The sequence below is a fragment of the Dermacentor andersoni genome, chromosome 3 (assembly GCF_023375885.2).
Source record: "Dermacentor andersoni chromosome 3, qqDerAnde1_hic_scaffold, whole genome shotgun sequence".
Lineage (NCBI taxonomy): Eukaryota > Metazoa > Arthropoda > Arachnida > Ixodida > Ixodidae > Dermacentor > Dermacentor andersoni.
This window is the reverse complement of record NC_092816.1, coordinates 223,736,323-223,752,772: the sequence shown is the minus strand read 5'-3', so window position 1 is coordinate 223,752,772 and position 16,450 is coordinate 223,736,323. Positions and strand designations below refer to the sequence as shown.

The following is a 16,450-nucleotide window of genomic DNA, read 5'->3' as shown; positions in this document are numbered from 1 at the left end:
CCTTGTACACAAAAATGGGCTTTTCAGGCTGTATGCAACTTAAAAATATCAAATACACACAGGCAATCTTGATACCATTCTGGCATGGGTCGCCTATTGTGAGCGAGCCGCACATATTTTTGCTGAAGCGTGAAAATTCCTACCGGTAAGTATATACCGTATTTACATACATAATGATCCCACTTGCGTAATGATAGCATCCCTGAATTTTGTCGGCAAAATTAGATTTTTTTTTCAGATGCAATGATTGCACTCCAAACTTGCCGCAGCGATATGCCGTGTGCCAAGTCTAGCTTGCGATAACATTTGTTAGATGGTGAAAGGCGCTCACCCGAAAATGATAAACAAGTACACGTGTCAGTGCCCCCTCTCAAAAAGCATCGTCCCGATGCAACAAACAACTGTAGAGTGAAAAACAAACGGACACTTATTAAACAAAAATAACAAAACAAATAAACAAAAAAGAACGTCCAAAGTTCGGCTATGCCAATGTCCCAAAGTTCGTTAGTGCTGGTACAACGGCTTAAGTCACACAACATGGACTATTTCAGGTAACAAGCGCCGCCACTGTGACAGTGAAATGTCATCTGGCACGACTTTATAGTCAAGTGCTCTAATGCGTTGGATGATCTTGTAGGGTCCGAAAGAGCGGTGTAAAAGCTTCTCACTAACTCCTCATCGGCGTGTCGGGTTCCAAACCCAAACACGGTCGCCAGGCTTCTATTCCAGGTAGTGTCGACTGTCGGTCTTCTGGTGGTTCTTGATGCACAGGCGGGCGAGCTGTCGGGCTTCTTCAGCGCGCTGGAGTAAGGCAGCATGGCACCAACATTTTCATCGCCAGTGATGTGCGGCAGCATGGCAGCGGGAGTCGTCGTCGGGTTCCGGCCGTAAACCAGCTTGAATGGCATGATCTGTGTTGTTTCTTGTACCATCGTGTTGTAAGCGAAGGTTACATAGTCCAGGACCGCATCCCACATCTTGTGCTCGACGTTGACGTACATTGCTAGCATGTCGGCGAGGGTCTTGTTCAGGCGCTTCGCAGACAATTCGTCTGTGGGTGGTAGGCAGTTGTCCTCCTGTGGCTTGTCTGGCTGTATTGCAGGATGGCTTGGGTGAGCTCTGCTGTAAAGGCCGTTCCTCTGTCGGTGATGAGGACTTCTGGGGTACCATTTGGAAAAGGGTCCCAACAAATCCATCCCGATCTGCTGAAATGGGCAGCAAGGAGACTCGATCGGCTGTAGTAATCCTGCTGGCCTTGTCAGTGGTGTCTTGCGTCGCTGACAGTCTCAGCATGCCTTGATGTAACGGGCGACGTCGGCGGTCGGGCATGGCCAGTAATACCTTTCGTGTATCCTCGATAGCATCCGAGACAATCCAAGGTGCCCAGCGGTTGTATCGTCATGTAGGGCATGCAGTACTTCTGGACGCAATGCTGAGGGAACAAGGAGGTAGTTGGCACAGACTGGTGAGAAGTTCTTCTTTATGAGTAAGTTGTTTTGAAGCGAAAATGAAGACAATCCTCCTCTAAAAGCCCTAGGGACAACATTGGTGTTACCTTCCAAATACTCGATGAGGCCTTTTAGCTCCAGGTCTGCTCGTTGCCATTCAGCAAAGTCTTTCGCACTTATAATTCCAAAGACGACGTCATCACCCTCATTGTCTTGTGGCAGCGGGACAAGGGGGCGCGTGATATGCAGTCGGCATCAGAGTGTTTTCGTCCGTACTTGTAGATTACAGTGATGTCGTACTCTTGAAGTCTGAGGCGCCACCGCACCAGGCATCCTGAAGGGCCCTTTAAGTACACTAGCCAGCACCATGCGTGATGATCACTGACGACTTTGAATGCCCTACTATATAGGTAAGGGAAGAATTTTGCTGCAGGCCAAATGATGGCGAGGCATTCCTTTTCGGTCGTAGAATAATTTCCTTCCGTTTTTGACAGCGATCGGCTAGCGTAAACTATCACCCATTCAAGTCCGTCTTCATTGGACTAGGACGGCACCGAAGCCTAGGGTACTGGCGTCGGTATGTATTTCTGTATCGGTGTCCTCGTTGAAGCATGCAAGTACCGGTGGCGACTGCAGACGTCGTTTGCATTCTTGAAATGTGTCGACCTGTGGCACCTCCCACTTGAACCCCACACTGCATTTAGTTGGATGTGTCAGCGGCTCAGCAATGCCTGAGAAGTCCTTGACAAAGAACCTGTAGTAGGCCCACATGCGAAGGAGTCTACACACTGCCTCCTTGTCGATAAGCTGCTGGAACTTTGCGATGGCAACTGTCTTCTGCGGGTCAGGGAGGACTCCAGATTTGCTGATAACGTGGCCAAGTTCATTGTAAGCGAAGTGGCACTTTCCCGGCTTCAGAGTGAGCACTGATGACTTGATGGCCTCTAGTACTGTCGCAAGTCGCCTGAGGTGAGTGTCGAAATTTCCTGTGAAGACGATAACGTCATCCAAGTAAACAAACAGGTCTGCCACTTCAATCCTGCTAAAACCGTGTCCATCACGCGCTGGAATGTTGCAAGCACCGAGCACCGTCTAAATGGCATAACCTTGAACTCACAGAGGTGTCTGGCGTGATGAATGCGGTCTTTTCGCGATCTCTCTAGTCACCTTCAATTTGCCAGTAGCCAGACTTGAGATCCATCAAGGAGAAGCATTTAGCATTACAGAGCTGATTGAAATAAAATTATTTAAATTATGGGGTTTTACGTGCCAAAACCACTTTCTGATTATGAGGCATGCCATAGGGGAGGACTCCGGAAATTTCGACCCCCTGGGGTTCTTTAACATGCACCTAAATCTAAGTACACAGGTGTTTATTTCGCCCTCAACAGAATGTGGCCGCCGTGGCCGGGATTCGATCCCGTAACCTCGTGCTCAGCATCCCAACACCATAGCCACTGAACAACCGCGGCGGGTAGCCAATCCAATGCGTCATCTATCCGTGGCAGGAGGTGTACGTCCTTCGTGATATTGCTCAGTCGATGACAATCAACACAGAATTGTAGGGTTCTGTCCTTTTTCTTCTCCAAGACTACAGGAGATGCCCACAATGGCTGGATAATGTCATCGTGCAGCATTCAGTCTACTTGTTGCCTTATAGCTTCACGTTCTCATGACAAAACTCGGTGAGAGCTCTGGCGGAGTGTTCGAGCGCATTCTTTGGTTATTACGCGATGCTTTGCAACTGGTGTTTGTCGAATCCTCGATGACGTCAAAAAGCGGTCTCTGTATCATCGGAGAAGACTTCCGGGCTGTTGCTGCTTACTTACGGGGAGACACAAAAAACACAAAAATTAGGCTACGCTCAAAGCACAGGGACAATGGCGAACATGATCAACGATTGGCGAAAATCTCACCTGCCAGTCAAGTGCATTGGCTTTTATATATGAGTGGCCATCGAAGGCTCCAGAGTAATCCCTGGTACCTGCATGTCTTTCAGTATGTTCCACATAATTCTCGTCGCACATGCAATCCAATCAGATTACACAAGCCTCGGTGACAACAGACAGCAGATAGAACCATCAATAACATTTGAGGAACTTCCGATACGTGCGGGTTCTTCCCGTGCTGAGCGATATTTGTTACAAGGTCATAAGCGGTCACCAAAAAAAGAAAGAAAACAAGTACATGTGTCACTATGTTATACAGTGCAGTCCACTTACAGGGATATATAACAATATGTCGGTTATAGTGATCAGTCAACTTAAGAGTGTCAAATTATACATTAGGGCTATGAAAAAAAAAACATATATGACACATTACTCCCCGCATATCGGATATATCGGATACAAAATTTTGCATTATGGAAGGCATTTTACATGCAGGATAATCATGAAATTTGCCTTGCTAAGTTTCCCTTACACGAATGATGCTGAGACAGGGCGAAATGTTTGCCTACGTGTGTTCTTATCTGCCGCCATGAGCCATGCTGCGCACCCCACCCAGCAACCGACTGTGAAAGCTGCGGAGAGCATCACTAGTTGGTACAGTGCACCACAAGATGCTGCAAGTCAATTTGCATGTGAAATGCCCATGAGCATGCTATGCATGAGGATAGAGAGAGAGAGAAGTGACAAAAGGCAGAAGTGCAGCGGTGTCCACCCTTTGCCCCCTTCTTGGCGAGTGCAGAAACGTGCTACAGACAGTCCAGTTGATAGAAGATGGCTCCGACAAAGCGCAATGCTATGTCGCTTGAGACGAAGCTGCAAATTTTGCAAGTACAGTCAAACCTCAATATATCGAACACGAATATATTAAATTATTGCGTATATCGAACACTTTTTATATCAGCTAAAGATTCGCATGCATTTTTCATTTTTTATTTCGAACAGGGTGGAACGCAATATGGATATATCAAACTCCGCCACCCCAGACCATGTCTGCTCTTTCGACAGGTGGCCAGTTTTCCCACAACGCCCCCGAAGATAGCAATAAGCGTTCCCGACTGCTGCACACTATAGCTGCACATATAGATTGCGCCAAGGGCGCCATTTGAACGTCGCAGTGTACACACGCGGTGGCTTGTCTAATTGGACATCAACGACGCAATGCATTTTCCGCACTGACTCCTCCTCGGTGCCACATTCTGCACCTGCCACGCTGCTTCGCAAGGACTGGCGGTGCGCATCCACAAAGATGCGCGGCAGCGCACACTCACTTGGTTCAGCTAGCTCAGCCCAGACTTAATACTTTGTTATTGACAGTGTTTCAAAATGCTTCAATTGACGGACGTGGAGACCGCAGTGGAAGTAGCAGCCAAACGAAGATGATGCTAAGGTTGATCCCGCAATACTGATGCTTGTTTATTTTTATTTATTTATTTATGAATACTTTCAGCCGTAAGGCTGTATTAGAACAGCCCCGCTCCCGACTTCAACTGGTAGCTGCTTTGGCCCTTCTACGTCACTACTGTGGCGCAATAGAAGGCACTGAATTATAGCTTGTGGATCGTTTAGACTTGTTGAGGTGCTGGGGTTAAGCATGTGGCTACCAATAAAAAGCAGGCTACACTGCTGCAGTACTTTCAGCCAAAGAAATAAATAATTGTTGTGAAGCTTCAAATGAGTATTTACTGTACCACGATAGGGGCACGATCGGGGATCGCTGTTTCAAGCATGCGATCGGTTGCGCCGCGCCGACTTCGCGCAGCTGACGAAGTTGGCGTGGCCTAGGATAATTACATGCGGCGCAATCAACCGCGCGCCCACAGCCGACGAAGTCATCGCGGCCTGGCCAATTGTGCGCAGCGCAACCGAACACGCGTTCCGAACAACAATCCCTGATCGCGCCCTTGGTTCATTGATCGATTTGCAGAAGTTTTTGAAGAGTTTTTTACGTAATTTTATATATCGAATTCTGGCTATATCGAACTAGTTTGCGATCCCCGCACTGTTTGATATACCTACGTTTGGCTGTATCAGCTCCACAGGAGCACCACGATCATGACAGCTCCAACCAGGGGCCATGCCGATCAATAGAAAAGGGAGGCTCTGTGCACTAGAGCGAAACTCCTCGTGATAGTGGAACTATGTGTAACCGACACAATGGAAGCCGCTGATATTACCGAGCTCTGGAAGCATGTCGCTAATGACGATGAAGAGGTGGTGCTTTGATGGAGGACTTCCTGAGTCTAGATAGTGCTGCCTTGTTATACGAAGAGATCCCCTATGGGGCGATTGTTGCCATGACAAACGTCAGAGTTCTACGACGGGGGCGACGAAATTGACAGTGACCAGTCATTGAACAGACCCCAATGTTTACGCGAAATGCACTGTCGTCAATCGAGTCGCTCATTTATACCATGCATGCTAAATTGTTGCCAATAGTGTTTGCACAGTGGCTGGACCCCACAGATGTGGACCTGAAACTACCGCAAAAGCAAGTACAGATTTCTGACTATTTCAGCATGCCGAACGCTTGATACACTGTTTAACTCTTTCATTACCATGCCTATTCAGATTGATAACAGTGATCGGTGCATTATATCGCCGATTTCGACATGTTGGAGCCATTTCTTATCCACTTAAGGCCATCTAGTAGTTACTACAGGCTTTCAGAATCACTTTCAGTATACTTTCAGAATCAGTTTAAATTTTCGCACTCCAGCGATGTTGCGATTTTTGGCGGACCTTTTTGCAAACTAACATGCATATGTTGTGGCAAAAAGAGGTGTGGCTGTCTTCTGCCGCACTTGCGAAAAAAACATGCCGCTCATGATTACACCGCACTAGCATCAAAATTTTGTAATCAAATGACTCCCAACAAGTCGGGAACAATTATATTGTCGGCTTTGCCATCCGACCGTGCTGAGCAGTCATAATTAACTGAAAATAATGCCAGCTGTTCACTAAAGAGCCTTGGTTTGGAGTCCGAGTTATTTTATTCCGCCAAAGTGTATTTTTGAAGGTCTGCCACATGTCCAACTTGTGGATCTTGCATTTTCAACCAGTTTCGAAGAGTTTAGGTTTCACTTCTCTCGTAAAATCCCAGCAAGGGGGGCGCTGCCGGTGTCACTGCACCGTTATCAAAAGTCGCTCCCATGGCGTCGTCCTGCGTGACTGCGTCGCCAGAAAAGCATTGCGCTCGAAATTATGCTGCACCCGCACTTCAATTTAGTGATGCGGACTCAAGTTATGATTTCGAAGATGACAACAAAGATTCTAACACGCACTTTTTCTAGTTCACTTTATTTTATAAGTTATTTTGTGTCAGAAACAAATTGTAGCCGATTTACGTGCCGCCGTCAGCAGCGATAGAGGTCCGCATTTCGACCAGGGAAAAAAAAAAAGAGACATAATCGGAGCGGCGAGGCGCTCCCTCGCCGGCCCCGCCCCGCCGGGGCTACCACATGGCCATGACGTTCGCGCTACCGGTGCTATCATTGGCTGCGGTCGTCCGACCGATGCAGCAGTCACACAACAATATTCAGCAAATTGTTCGCATGCGGGGCGTGCGATTTGGCGCCGCGTGCGGCGGATTTGGTTGAGAACCTGTTGAGTGCGGCTGCCGATGCGAATGGTCGTACGACTGATCGCACCCGGAATCGCACCACGTGTCTCGGGCTTTAGAATGAGGCTCGCGAGACGGTCTCGCAGAAGCATGGATCGGCGCACGCACGGAACATCCGCGCCGCTTGACGACCTCGAACCAAAGAGGAACCAAAGAGGAAGTCTTCTCCCTTCCGCCCCAAGTAACCCTGCCATGAGGCTGCGTTAGCAGCGCAACACTCGCGCCATCTGCGCTTCAACCACACCAACCGCCGCAGGCCCCAGGCCACACGGCGAAGTCGGATTACAGGAGACGGGAGCCATGCGGGAAAACAACATATCAGGGGACGCACGAGAGTCGCGCATCCCCACAATGAAAAATTTGGTTTTTGGAGCTACAAAGATATGTTCAGCAGCTTTTTTTACGGCCCTCTAGATAGAGCAATGATCGATTATAACTACTGGATTTTTCATTCTTCTTGATATCATTATATGTGGACTGCACTGCATGCAGCTTTTACAGCGGACAAGTCATGTGCAGTGGTAGAAATGGCCAAGAACGTTTTGGAGCAGATTTGAGCAGATGATTTGGAGCAGATGATGATTGTGAATGGTTGTCAGCTGGACACTACTCCTGCAAGTCAAAAAATATTTCCAGAGTACCGGCGTGTGTCATCGTGAATGTTCTTGAGGAAGATAATCTGCATACGCCACCACTCCCAAACAAATTAAAACAGTCATGCGGTCTCACCAAGTCAAACAGTGCACTCAAAAAAGGAAATACCGCTTCTCCCCAAAGGTAAACTAAGCCACACAGAGGCATGCATGAAAGTATAGACCTCGCAACCTCACCTAGGCAGCATTACTGCTCCCCTTGAGAAACGCCCCCAATGTTAAAGGCCACATAGCAAATCTTGGCTTTACGCTGAAAGCTGTTACGTGCCCTCTAAGGAGTGTTCTACCACAAGAGTTCTTCAAATTAGTTCATTAATAGCAGAGATAGAAATATTTCAAGTCCCGCGAACCCATGATTGCAGGAGGCGAGTGCTAACACCAACACAGACACTTCACCTTCCCAGTCTAGCCTCCGCAAGCAAAATTCCTTCTCTGCGTTCTCCCATACCGGAGCTAGAGGATCATGTGATGAATGCATCATGGGCCCCACATTTGTTCTTTTTTTTCTCGCCCTCTCGCATTTTTGCGAGTGGCACACACGTCCAGTAGTGATCTCGCACGCGGGCTGTTGCGTTTGTCTCGTTTTGTGCAGTGGACAAATTTGAAAGCTCTGCACAAGAACAACTGATTAGCGGTATAAGTCAGTGCCACAGCCAAGCGCAGTGAGGCAGACACGAGAGGATGAAAAAGCATGATCATGGTGGTGGAACACGGTAGAAAATTACATAGTTTCGTTCTCTGTGTTTGCGATGTCACGATTGGGAACAAGCAGGCAAAACAGAATTATATCTCCCTTGCTATGGCACAAAGTAAAACAAAAATACACAGACATTTGGTTTGTATGTTTAAGGAAGGAGGAGGTGATCGGAACTAACATTTTTGTTTCTTGACAGAAAGGGCTGAAATTTGGCACACACACTGCACACTGCCATAAAGAGACAAATCTAAAATTTCATAAAAATATTTTCAGTTTTTGTTTTAGAAGAATTTATAAGTTCCTTGCTTGTGGAAAGCATGGCACAGTAATGAAACATGGTAGGGAGCCAAGAATACTGTGCATATTTGCCCAAATGTCTAGTCTACAGTAAGATCATGTTCGATTCTTTTTTTTTTTTAGCGCGTTAATATTTTGCTTCCCTGCTCGAACTATGTAGTTATTGTGAAATAAATGACGGAAAGATAAAGAAACATTTCAAGACTGTCATTAAGTACAGCATAGCTTATGGATCACAGCAAAACAAACTGGATAAAAATCGGTCCAGCCATTATTTCGCTATGCTTTCCATAAGTGAGGTGATCGACAAAAAAATGCAATTGAGAAAATGAGCTGCAAAATTTTAAGAACACTGCAGATTTAGTAGAAAGCACCAGGGCTGTCATTTTGTTACGTGTGCATAATCCAAACAGCATTACTTTAAATTGGTATAGGCCATCAGGTGTGATGAACGCGGTTTTTTCTTTGTCCATATCGTCAACAGCAATCTGCCAATATCCCGACAAAGATCAATAGACGAGAAATATCTGGAACCGTGCAGGCAATCAAGGGCGTCGTCTATACGTGGGAGCGGGTAGACGTCCTTTTTTGTAATGCTTGCTGTTCAGGTGACGGTAATCAACACAGAAGCGCCACGTCCCGTCCTTCTTCTTAACCAACACCACAGGTGACGCCCAGGGACTCGATGAAGGCTCAATGATGTTTTTATCGAGCATTTTGTTCACTTCATCTTGAATTACTCGGCGTTCCGACACAGAAACTCGATACGGTCGTCGGTGAATAGGCACAGCATCGCCAGTAAGAATGCGATGCTTCACCGCGAGCGTCTGGCCTAAAGGGCGATCGTCAAAGTCGAAAATATCGCGGTAGGACGATAATACTTCGCAAAGGTCTTCAGCCTGCGTAGAAGACAGGTACGTCGCAACCATTTTCTTTATGTTGGGATCGACGCCCGAGGCTGGCACGATGGGCATGCTAAGGTCGCGAGAACCATCGGTCGATAACGCTGCCACCTATTGGTCGCCGAGACAATCAATGGTGGCAAGGCAAATACCTTGCGGTAGAATTTGCTTTGCCAATCCAAAGTTACTGACAGGCATGCGAGTGTGGTTCGCAGAAATAGTAACTATACTGTGAGGCACGGTGACGTCATACTGGATTGGGATGTCGGGCAGAGGAGTGACGAGGTACTCGCCATCAGGAACTGGTGGGAAAGACAACAGTTCAATGTAGGCTATGGACTTTGGCGGCAGGCGAAGAAAGCCGGTGGAGCGTAAGCGGCAGTGGGGTGCGTCAGAAGGTTCTGCGAGCATCGGCAACTCGAGGCGAAGGGTACTGGAAGAGCAGTCAATTAGGGCAGAATGGGCGGAGAGAAAATCGAGGCCGAGAATAAGGTCGTGGGGGCAATGAGCAATTACGGTGAAGAGTACAGGAATGTGGCGGCCGGCAATGCTGACACGTGCCGTACACATGCCGATGATAGGCACAGTACCGCCATCCGCAACGCGGACGACGCGTGCTGACGCTGGGGTGAGGAGCTTGTTCAGTCGTCGTTGGAAGGCAGCACTCATAATAGAAAGATGTGCTCCTGTATCGATGAGTTTCGTGACAGGATAGCCGTCAACGTCAACGTCAAGAAGGTTTCGGTTAGTAGGTAACGTGAGCAGAGGATTTGAGGGCAGGGTCGACAACGCAGCTTCACCTCCAGAAGCTGCAGTGCCTAGTTTTCCGGCTGGGTGCGGGAGGCGATAGGCGGCAAAGAAAAGCGGCGGGGTTGGGGCAAACGAGACTGGTGACGTCGAGGTGAGGGCGAGCGGCTGTAGCGAAGGTTTGGAGCAGGGACATCAGCAGTAGTAGGTTCATGGCGGGTGCCATAGGGTACAGAAGGTCCAAAGGTGCGGGAATAAGTGGGGGCGTAAGTCCGAGGAGGTGGTGGCCATCGGTTGCGGCAGTGACGGGCGACGTGGCCGATGCGACAGCAGTGGAAGCAGATCGGCCTGTCATCAGGTGTACGCCATTCGGATGGGTTGCGGCGAGATGTGGCAGAAAAGGACTGCCGGGGACGAGGAGGGCCGCTAGATAACTGGGGAACGCTGGGTCGAGACGTGGAACACACGGTGTTCAGACCCATGTTTTCAAATTCCTGTCTGACGACAGCCTGAATCATCGCAATGGTGGTTGCTGGCGAATCGGGATGCGGCGAGGAGAAGGCTGGCAAAGAGGCGGCCTCGAGTTCGCGGCGAACAATGCGGGTGACGTCGTCACAGGTGGTGGTCTGACGAGGTCGACCCTCACATGTCGACGTAGCAGCAGTGTTGGGTAGACGCGCAATGTGGTTTGAGATACGGCGGCTCTTAGCCTGTTCAAGGCGACGGCATTCTTTTATAATGGCGTCGATAGTCCACACGTTGCCGAAAACAAGCAAATTGAAAGCGTCGTCGGCAATGCCTTTTAGCACATGTGCCACTTTATCTCCTTCGGAGATATGATCGTCAGCTTTACGGCATAGAGCCAAGACGTCGAGGATGTAGGAAACGTATGGCTCTGTAGGTGACTGAACACGAGACGCAAGAGCCTTTCTCGCGGCAGCCTTGAGCCCAATGGGGTCGCCGAACAGTTCCCGTAGCTTTTCTTTGAAAGTGTCCCAACTGCTTATTTCGTCATCATGTGTTTGGTGCCACACGCGTGGGGTGCCGCCGAGATAAAAGATAACATTGGCGAGCATAATCGTTGGGTCCCACCTGTTATTAGCGCTGGCATGTTCGTAGAGCTTGATCCAGTCGTCGACATCCTGTCCCTCCAGGCCAGAGAACACACCTGGGTCACGATGTGGGGCAACCGTGACGACTGGACCGGTCGGACAAGCCGAAGCCGTTGCGGAGGCGGGTTCGTCACCGGGAGCCATGGTGACAAGCTCGGTGTGCCGACCACTTCGGAGTTCCGTGGTGAGGACGGGGATCGCTGACCTCCACCAGAAATGTTACGTGTGGAAAGACACAGACGAGAGATGCTATTTACAGGCTATTTACACTGGAGCCAGGCAGCCAGGCTGACACTCACTCGTGCCGAGGGCACCGACCAACTTCTTCGTCGTTCTCGCAGCGGCTCGTCTCTCGCGGAATCATATCGTAATAATATTTTGCATTATTGCTTTAAGGCATTTTCTTACACCTTTATTTGGTGATCTTTGGATGCTGAAGTGTAAAGATAGTGGACCGTCACGTTTGTTGACGTGCGGTATGGTGAAGGATAAAGCCGTGGATGCTTAAGTTGGTAAATAACATATATGAGGACTAAGCACTCTATCATACACTATACAAACAGAACGGTGGACATGTCACACATTAACTAAAATACATGCTACACATTCATGCTGTCCCGATGCTACAAGTTTTTGCTCGCGCTCACGTCCTCGTCGTCTTCAGTGGGTCGCGTCCATGACCGGACGATCTGGTCGCTGAGTAGGACATAGCGTGTCGACATGCCAAAGTGCTGGGTGAGTGGTGGCGGCGGCCCAAACGTTCAAGAACGGCAATAGATCAGGTCGACCTGGAACAGTACTGGCCGGGAACAGCCACGGGCAAGTGGTAGCCACACTTGACCCCGACATCCGCAGGAGCATGAACGGTCAGAAGCTGTCAAGCGGTTCACCCGGGTAGCCCTCTCGAACCCCAGCTGCTCGAACGCCGTGTCGAACCAGTTTTCTTTTTCCATCCCCCGCTGCGCTCGAGCCTGCTACCTCATCTTTTTCTTCCCTTTCCCTGCCGCCGCCACCTCGTGCTCTCCTTTAGGCCGCGACGCACCACATAGGTAGTCACTGTCATCGTCGTCGTGTTTCACCACAGATGCCTTATTCAGGCATTCTTGTTCATTTTTTTGAGCCCTCTGGACAGCAAGGGCACCAGGATGTACACCCAAGATGGCACACATTTCCGAGTAGGCTCTTTGGCTCCCTGAATTGTATTTCACGACTGCCTCATTCACTGCTGTCTCTATTGCAAAAAGCAAAGCATGCTCGTCCTTTGACAGTGCTGACGAAATAACCTAGTGCATGCTCTCAGCTGCATTCTGGGTCCTTGCACCCATGCAGCGCTCCAGCAAGTGGATGTCTCAAAGACGTTGAACTTGATACACAGGCAGCATGGCTTGAGCAACTCTGCTCATAGGCTTGTATTTATGAGCAGGCTGTGCTTCTTTTTTTGCTTCTGCTGCTCTCTGCTCACACCAGCTGAGAGGGCCAGGGGGGCACAGCTCATGGTAGGGGTCACCGTCAGTAGATGTCACGTGACCATACATAGCCATGACAGTGGGCTTTCTGCATTGCAGCAACATCATTGGTGTTCTTACTGATAGCCAGGCCATAGTAGTTGATGAGCTTTTTTATCAGCTGTTGTGCGAGCCCACCTTTGCCACCCTGTGGTTCCCCTTTCTTGGCCTTGCTCACAATGGAGCGAAGGCCAGTGCCCATTATTTTTTTACATGGTTTACGCAGTCATCTTTTGTGGCTGCCATAAACCCACATGCACCTGAAAAACACGGCTGTCTGCATCAGAGACAACTGTTGTATATCACAGGTCGCTCTCGGCCAATGAACGGCCAAAAGCTGCAATGCGGCCTCCACTTCCATTCGGCCAGAGCCAGCTTCAGTGTTTTTTTTGGAACTGATGCTGCTGCCTCCACTGAAGGTACGTGAAGTTGCTCTCTGCTGGCCCTGCACCCAAGGCAGAAGTTTGACAGAACACTGTCCAGCACAAGCCCTGTGTGGAATTCCATTATGTAGCCAACCCCAATGTGGGAGCTATGACCGCGCGTGAGCCAGGTGCCATCATAAACAACGGTCACATTTTTAGTGAAGCCAACCTCCATCTCGCTGTGCACCTTCTTCACAGCATCTACAGCCTCCATAAAGATGTTATTAGCAGCCTCCTCTACAGCAGGATAAAACAGCCCCTTCAAGTGGCCCTGGAATGTTTTATGGTGTAAACCACAATGGGACACATTCATTGTGGCCCAGAAATCATACAGACCTGTCTGTCCTTTCCCTATTACTTTCCAGCTTGCATTGAGCAAATGTTCCCACCAAATACCCTTGCACCTTCCTTCGAGAGGACCACTGGGACTCAACTGGGCCACAAGTAATGCATGACAGCACCATTTTCACTGCCAGACCGAGCCTGGTATCGCAGTATACACCCACAGAACCCTGTTGGCATCTTGGGCAGGGAATTTTAGCAATAAAAGAGTTCACCAAGGAGACCTGCACAATAATAAACTCACTGTCACAAGGGGCCGATATTTGTTTTTGGCCTTGCTGGTGCATCAAACTGAACTTCAGCTCAGTTGCAGACACTGCGCATATGGAGTCGCAAACACTGCATGCCTGCAGTTCTGCCGTCACCACTGACATGAAACGCAGTTCGAGGCGTGTCTAAATGGTGTGACATTTGGGCGACGATTCATCCGGTGAACCTTCAGTCATCACACTGTAGCTCGTCGACAGTTGGAGCTCACTCACAGGCTGCATGACCATGTCACACAATGCATCGGAAACAGTACACCGTATCTGCCGGCGATGGTGACCTTCGACTGGCGTCGCCTCGAATGATGCGATCTCGGCCACCGACTTGCACGGCCATACAGAAAGGTGCGAGAGCCTCCGTTGGCAAGTCTTCTGGTGGCTGGGTTATCGGTGTCGACTGCGCAGAGCGATTGTCGGCTTCGCTGCTGGAGTCGCATGGTGCAAGATATCGCGACATGTTATCCGCATGTTCAGTCGGGTGCTCCACTGCTCGCCCTGGCCACCGGGCCACCGTCATTTTCTCACTGTAGGAGGCTTGCGCTTCCGTTTTCCGAAGGCGTGCTTCGTTGAAAATTTATTATCAAACGAGCACAATCTACCACTGACCTCAAGAGATTTCCGAAAGCCGAATTCTGCATATCAAATGAAGACGCTGGCGTGGCTTGTGAAGCAGACAACTGCGGTCCGCTGTGGTTGCCAGCTTGCCCGCTGCTGCAGCAGCAACCAATGGGGAGACGCCTTTCAACACAGCAACCTATCGGAGGCCCGCTTCATCAGAGGGTCCGTGTGACCACCTCTAGCAGACCCACGCTTCTTTTGTGTTTGTGTTTGTTGCAACATGGCAACAACCGAAGAATTCAGAAACGGAATGGTGGAACTTTGAGCTTTCTAACAATACCAAGATGGTGGCGCTCGGTGGCAGGAAAGACGAGGTATGGCTCCGCGAACTGCGGTAATTTTACATGATTTAAAGCTGTCTTCTTGCCCTGCACACTGACAAATTAATTTTTTTCGGGCAATTTTTGTGCATTTTCAGCCAAACCATTTTGATACAACGTAGATTAGGTGTTGCAGATATCGAAAAGCGTAGTTGCCAAAAATCAATTTTTTTTTTTTAGATTTTCGCACTCTGATCCCCGCATCCCTCCCTAATCATTTTGCTAAACTTAAATTGGTCTACCGAAGCAACTGATTAAACAAATAACTGATATCGCCTTGAGTGATGTCACAGCACAGCCATGTACACAGCCGCACTTGTGCGATGGACATGGACTCTCCAGGTGGGAGTGCAGCGCTGCGAGAAGTGAAAATGACGTTTGCTTTGAAATTTAAGCTCTTTCCTAAGTGCGTAGGAATGTAATACTTGGAAGACATGATCATTAGCGTGCATTGCATTCACCGTACTTGGCAGCTCAATATGGCTCGACCTGGTGTGGTGCCCTTTAAACAAGTGCGATATTGTAGTCACGTTCCCATGCCACAGTGGGCCTCTTCGATTATCAGCATCTGACACTCCCAAACTGCTTGGGACTGCTGTGCTGCATTCGATTTTGCTCAGAGAGTTTCGGAAGCTCCGCACACCAGGCTGAGAGCAGCCAGAATTGCATTAGTTTTTCGCAAAGCGGTAGTCATGGTCTGTCAGTAAGAGGCATGCGGCACAAAAAGAAAAGAAGAGGACGATGTGCGCCGACCGGTCCGAACGGCGCGAGCCCTCGAGGCGCGTGACCCAAGGTGTGGTCGAAGGAGAAGTGGCGCCAAGATGGCATTATCGACGTGGCTCTGGGCCAAGAAGGTTGGAGCGCCAGCTTCGTACTGGCGACGGGACCCATGGAGGTATGGACAGGCCCGTGACGCTGGTGACCCAGGATGTGGCCGCCGACCTCGGCGACGTTCGAGCGAGGCTCCCTGGACCTGCTGCAGCCTCCCATGGCGGTGCCGGGCACTCCAGGAATTGGATCCCCCTTCTTCAGCAGACCAGCACGGACGATAGTCCCTGGGCCTTCTCGTCGGCACTCGGAGAGGCAGCGGCGGAGCCCGGTGTTAGGCCTAGCCAGGCAGGCTAGGCCTAACACGTCACCGACATAGTTCGGGACGCCTGCATCCGAGACGGAGGAGCTGGCCGGCCAATACCAACGAACCAAAACTAGGCGGGAGCACTGACAGTGACCAAGAGCCGACGCACATCGGACTTGGAGTGACGTGCGCCAACGGAACCTTGTAAGAGCGTTTTTTTTTTTTTGGTTAGCGTGCAGCCATTGGCCAGGGTTGCCGGACTTTCGCGCAAAACGTGCTAAAAACGCACGTAGGCGAAGATAAGGACATTATTTAGGATAAGCAACTGTGGAGTTTTATCTTTGTCAGTTGAGTTTCTAATTCCATTTTGAGTGTTTTATTTTGGGGTTGTTATTAGTAAAGTCTGTTTGCTGTGCTCGCCTGCGTCTCCCGACTCCATCTCTGCCAACATCCGCACGGCCCGGAGATCAGTGTG

General features: G+C 49.5%; 1 protein-coding gene across 1 annotated transcript in view; it reads right to left on the bottom strand.

The window, feature by feature from the left end:
• The window catches only part of nes (lysophosphatidylcholine acyltransferase 3 protein nessy), a 230,219-nt gene that overhangs the window by 120,988 nt on the left and 92,781 nt on the right, over nt 1-16,450 (bottom strand). The window lies entirely within an intron of this gene.